Genomic DNA, 6,000 nt, shown 5'->3' with positions numbered 1-6,000 from the left:
GCCTCTCCGGATCCGCCTGCATCACTTCCGGACGCCCTTTCCATCACCTCATCTTCCTCCTCCGGACCCGGAGACGTCCGAAATCCCTTCCGAATATGTCCGAACAACATGGCTTGAAATTCCCTCTGTTGCTGAAGGAACAGCTCAATTCCGGAGCTCATCCGGTCCGCTGCAGCCCTGCTGCCTTCCGCCGCCTGAATACTTCTCTCCAAAAGGGTGTTAGTCCTAGCCAGCTCCGCCACTATACTGTTGGCTGCGGCCACCCAAGCCTGATCATCGTATTCCGTCTCCATCTCCTCCGGATCTTCAGGAGTCGGACTCTTCTGACGTTTCTTACCTTTACCTTTCGGAGATGGAGATCCGGCAGCATGCTTCCTCTTCTTGCCCTTGGGCACCTTGACAGTTCCGGGTCGTCCGGGGCACGTAGCCTTGTCCTTCCGGCAGATATCGCAAGACTTGACCTATCCGGACGTCAAAACACTCGGATCCGAAAAAAAAAAAACACGGATTAACTCACCAGAGCATTGCTCTCCGCATCCGTCCAAAGGCAAGTCCGGCCTCTGTCGCTGCAACGCTTGCAGGATCCGTCCTTGTCAGCGGAAATGGCACGAGACTTTTCATCTGTCAGGCAAAGCCATCATAACCATCCGAAACTCACCATTTCCTCTACTATCTCCCTGCGCCGTTTGTTTTCTGCCTCCACCCGAATTTCGGACTCTCGAATCCTCTTAAGATCCTCCTGAATCTTCCGTTCCTCTTCACGCTTCCGCTCCGCCTCCTGACGCTTCCGAATCTCCTCCTCCTCCTTCCGAGCCGCAGCTTCAGCGTCCGCTAGTTGCTGTTGAAGCTCCAGCAGTTTCTGCTTAGCAGTCTTCTGAGATCCGGAGGTGTTGCCAGACATTTTCGATAGAGCGTTATAGAGAGTAAAAAGTGGGAAAGGAAGAATCATCCTGGGACGTCCGCCCTTGAGTATACCTGTCCGATTCCGAACTCAGACGCTTCTCCATCATCTCGCGATAATCTCGTCCGGTCCGGACCGATGGTTCTTGTGCCTCTAGGGATCGGCCCTAAGGGGGGGATACTGTCATATCCCATATATTCACGCTTCTCTTCCGGACTTCGGACCCTGAGATCCGGTCCGGTCCGATGTATAGATCCGCTTCCGATCCGATTTACGATAAGCTTTCTAATTCATTTCCTGTTTCATATAACGTTAAACACAGCCTATTCGGTATTTCCTCTTCCCGGTGTTTCGGTTATGCTTATTACCGGTATGATTACTGATCCGTTAACCTATGTCTCATTTCCGACTCGCGTTTGATAACCTTTGCACATGCTTCGTACATAGCCTCGGACCCTTGCTTACTGATACTTCCGTTATCCTCATAGTATATAAACTCGTGTATATGTCCTGTAGTACCTCAGTTCGAATATCATCTTAGTTTGTCCTCTTTCTGTCCTCCGGACTTGAGTTCTCCTTACTCTTGTCACTCTCCGAGACTTCGGATAGATTCCGATAGTCTATATCCTCGGCTCTACCTTCGGGTAGTCTTTACTCTGTTAGTTTCTAGTTCGGATACGTCCGGATTAGCCTTATACGCGTTTCCGATATCCGGAAGACTTCCGGATATACTACGAGACCCGTCCGGACCTTCGGACGCGTTATCATTAGTACTTTGAAATAAGGGACAGTACTTGGGAAAGGGGCACAGCGTACGAGCTGAGGCCGAAGTCCTTCGGATCCGATCTTACGAGAGTACGACCTTAACAATTTCTCTTCTTGGCACCTTCTTCACCAAATACATACATACTATACAGTATTGTGACTCCCATCAGTGGGTGCTGATGGTTATGTAACATACAAGTACATATACGTGTCCCGCGTTTGTTTTCACCTCAGTGTTGCTTTAACACCTTCGCTGAGGTATGTCGTCTTGTAGCTTATGGCAACATCTCACACTGACTCATACCTAGACTCTAAACTATTCTAGATACATCACAATATAGTGTTGCTTTAACACCTTTGCTGAGACTCTAAACTATTCTAGTGAACTGGTTATGAGCCCTGAGCTCTGATGAAGCTCAACAATCTCGCTAGATTTAGATTTAATCTTCCAGTAACTCACGATCATCTAATGGCTGATTCGCTCAAGAATTTCAAAAACAATTATCCGCTCTGAACCCTCTCAAATGACTTCAATCATATCATGGGAAAATACGATCACATTATTGAGCTCACCAGATCTGATGATTACCCAAGCTGGCGCCAAACGGTAACCTTAGCATTGCAAGGTGATGGACTGTGGAACCATTGCAATTCCGGCACCAACCCCAACAACTTCGCTGACCTCGCATTGGTCATGCCCACACCTGCACTTCCTGCAGCCCCAACAACTGCAGAAAAAAAGGAGATGATCGACTGGATCAAAGAAGATGCCCAAGCCAAAGGAATAATATGCCGGAGGTTATCGCCGGTCGTTCAGACACTCCTAGATGAGTCATTGACAACGCGTCAGCAATGGGACATCCTTGCAAATAATTTTAGTCGCCTCAATATGACCTCACAGTTCGAACTTCGCGAGCAGCTTTTCAATGAAAAATTGAAAGACATCGATGACACATCCAGGTACATCGGCATCTTCGAAAACGGACGTTGATGATTCACAGAAATGGGAGTTCCTTTCACCAAACATGAGGCTGTCTTCCTCCTTCTACATGGACTACCTAAGTCTACAGACTGGCTCATGTACAAATGGCTCACCATTGGCCAATTCAACAAACAACCAGCTCCCATCACCTCATCTGCAAGCACAACCACCACAGCTCCACCAGCAACAGCGACTCTTACTTTCAGCGAAGTTGCTGCATCGCTGTCAGAAGAAGCCAATCATCTTTGTGGGGAATGTGACTTGGCACGTCCTGGATCAGAATACGCCAGTCCCGCTACTCATAACTCCTTCCCTACACAACCGTCCAAAGTCAACTCCGTCACTCAAGTTTGCATTCACAAACAGAATCCGTGGGGAGTGCCATGCGACAATGCTGCCTGCTCAGGACTTCTGTGTTTGCTCACGCACGATCATGAACACTGTCATCAGCAAGGGGGTGGCATGGAAGGAAAGGGACCATGGGCTCAAAAGGGAGGAGATGGAGGCAGGCAAGCAAAGAAAGAAGTGGCCACAGCCACTAATGAAGGCAAGCCTTCCCCCAGCACATCACCCTCCAATCCAGATCCAAAGTCAAACGAAGTTCAGCAGTTGGTGTGCGCCATGATCGAGGAACTCGATAGCATTGATCCTCTTACCTCACCTAGCTCTGAGGACATTGCATGCATAGCCAATCAAGCCCTCTCCACCATCCTGGACTCGGGTGCCATGTCGACCTTAATCATGTCAAAAGACTACTTCTGGTCCTTCTCCAGTAGCTCCGCTGTCACAGTCAAGACCGCGAATCATGGAAGCTTACAAACCTCGGGGCATGGTGAATGCATTGCGGAACTGACGCTCAACAAGAAAACCTACCAACTCCGCCTTACTAATTGCCTTCATGCTCCAGGCACGATGGTGAACTTGCTGTTGGTAGGCATATGTTGAAGCAAGGTTGGGCTTGCAACTTCCAACCTTCTCCTCCACATTGTGAGCTCAGTTACCTCGGAGAGTGCTTAGGTCAGATCCCCATGATCAGCAACCTGGTGTTCATCGACTTACGATTCATCCCTCCAGGTGCTCCACCATCTCCTCACCTTGAGCTTGCAGCTTTTTCCTGCACGCCTCTCTCGTGGGACCTATGGCATGCTCGTCTAGGACATCCAGGCGCGGATGCTGTCAAGTGTTTGCCCTTATTCGCCACAGGTGTCAAGGTCAATGTCTCTACTCCCTTGCAGGTTTGTGAGCCTTGCATCATGGCTAAGCACCCATGAAAGCCATTGTATAGATACAACAATGCTTGATACTATATGAAGTAAGTGTCAGCAATATCAAAATGTTGTATTGGTCTTGCACAGCCTAGTCTGCTATACTTGCTAGACAAGTGTGTTCGATCCCAGGGGTTTGCTATTGGAATAAGTCTATAGTTAGTCAATCAATAAAGCGTCAAAAGTCCGAGCGCGAGAAACAGAATCCGAAGGTATAATTATGAGTCTGATACCTAAGTGTTGGCCGATGTTTTCGGGTTTAGCGGGTTAGCGGGTTTTGAGTGCGGGTTTGGTGGGTTTGCGTCAGGTTTGCAAAATGACCGTCGGGTATAGCAAGTGATATGCGGAATATTAATAAGGACTGGTGTTTCAGATAGAAAGTGCGGTAATATTTGCAATGTCAACTAAGAACTACAAATATCAGGTTTGATCACAAAGTGTCAGGAAATGGCTCCCTACTACTTGGATGATGATCATGCTATGTGGAAACCAATATATATAAGTACATAGAAATCCGGAACCCTATAGGCGAAAGTAGCGGCCGAAGAATTTCGGGTCCAATGTACATGTAAATAAACACGAGGTGCTGCGGACGATGGGAAAACATGTAATAGCGCCAGCTACGACGTGAGTAATGTGCGAAATAATCAACTATGCACCTAGTGGGGCTAGCTGACAAGACAAGACACAGATAGGACAAGTGCACGGGAAAAACATTGGGTCTGATGCAGCCGATGCATTGGGTCCACTGGTCAAAGTGTCGGGTTGCATTGGGAAGTGAATATTGAGCGATGAACATTTGATGTAATGTGTGAAATGGCTGAATATGAGCCTAGCGCGAGCTCGAGTGCTACACCATACCCCCCATTGAAAACCCCTCGCACATCACACTTCCTCGACTTGATTCATTCTGACCTATGCGGCCCCTTCCCAGTCATGACTCCTCACAGAAAACTACATTTCGTGATTTTTCTTGACAATCACAGCAACTTACTGAACTTACAGTTGCTCGCCTCAAAGGATCAGGCTCTTGAGGCCTGGCAAACTATCAAGGTGCATTGGGAGAATTACAGTGGTCGCACTGTCAAGGTTTTTAGGTTGGACAATGGTGGGGAATTTATAAGCACAGCCTTCAGTGATGCATTGGCTGCAGCCGGCATTCAGCGCCAACTCTCTGCTCCTTACACCCATCAACAGAATGGCCGAGCAGAGCGTGCTATGCGAACTATCGAAGGGCGCCTCTTTGCCATGCTGGAGGGCACCAATCTCCCAGCCAACCTATGGGGCGAAGCCTCGCTAACAGTGTGCTACCTCTGGAACTGCAGTGAGTCCACCACCTTGCCTCCAGGCATCACTGCCTTCAAAGTCGTCAATGGTTGCAAGCCCTATCTGGGGCACTTGCACATTTTTGGTGTCCAGTGCTTTGCACAGATCCCATCTGAATTGCAGGGCAAGTTAGGCCCACACTCGCGCCATGCGCTATTCATGGGGTACCCAGAGGGCACCAAGGGTTACAGACTTCGCAACCAGGTCACTGGCGCATTCTTCACTGCGCGCGATGTCATCTTCGATGAATGCACCCTCTCTATCTCTCATGATTCAGACTCTGATACTGATGCTCCCACTGATCACCACCACCTCCCTCCTGCGCCCATTGCACCAGCACCTGTACTTGCCCAGATTGAAGCACCACATCGCTCATCTCGGGCACGCATGCCAACTGAGGCTGGTCGTCAGTTTGCTGAGGACATTGCAGCGTCCAAAGCCTGCCTGCAGTCCCTCAGGGATGTGCATACTGTCAAAACAGCAGAGTTAGCTCTATGTGAGGGGGTGGCCCTTCCAAGTGAGTCAGAAAGGGCTGAGGCACCGGCTGAGGTGGATGAGGAATTGGCTGAGATTGAGCTGAACGTGGACATACCTGAGGTTCTCGCTAATGTCGTCATTGAGGAACAGGCGCACATTACCATTTGCAGTGACTGCAAGTGCCACCCTTTAAGCCCAGACTATGACATGAAGCTACCTCCTGTGACCTATGACGAGGCAATGTTAAGGCCGGATCAGGACCACTGGCTTGCGGCCATGCACGC

This window comes from Suillus fuscotomentosus, assembly GCF_016647785.1.
Source record: "Suillus fuscotomentosus strain FC203 chromosome Unknown F5891scaffold_7, whole genome shotgun sequence".
In the NCBI taxonomy this organism is placed as follows: domain Eukaryota; kingdom Fungi; phylum Basidiomycota; class Agaricomycetes; order Boletales; family Suillaceae; genus Suillus; species Suillus fuscotomentosus.
The sequence above is the reverse complement of the archived record's forward strand: the minus strand, read 5'-3'. Positions refer to the sequence as shown.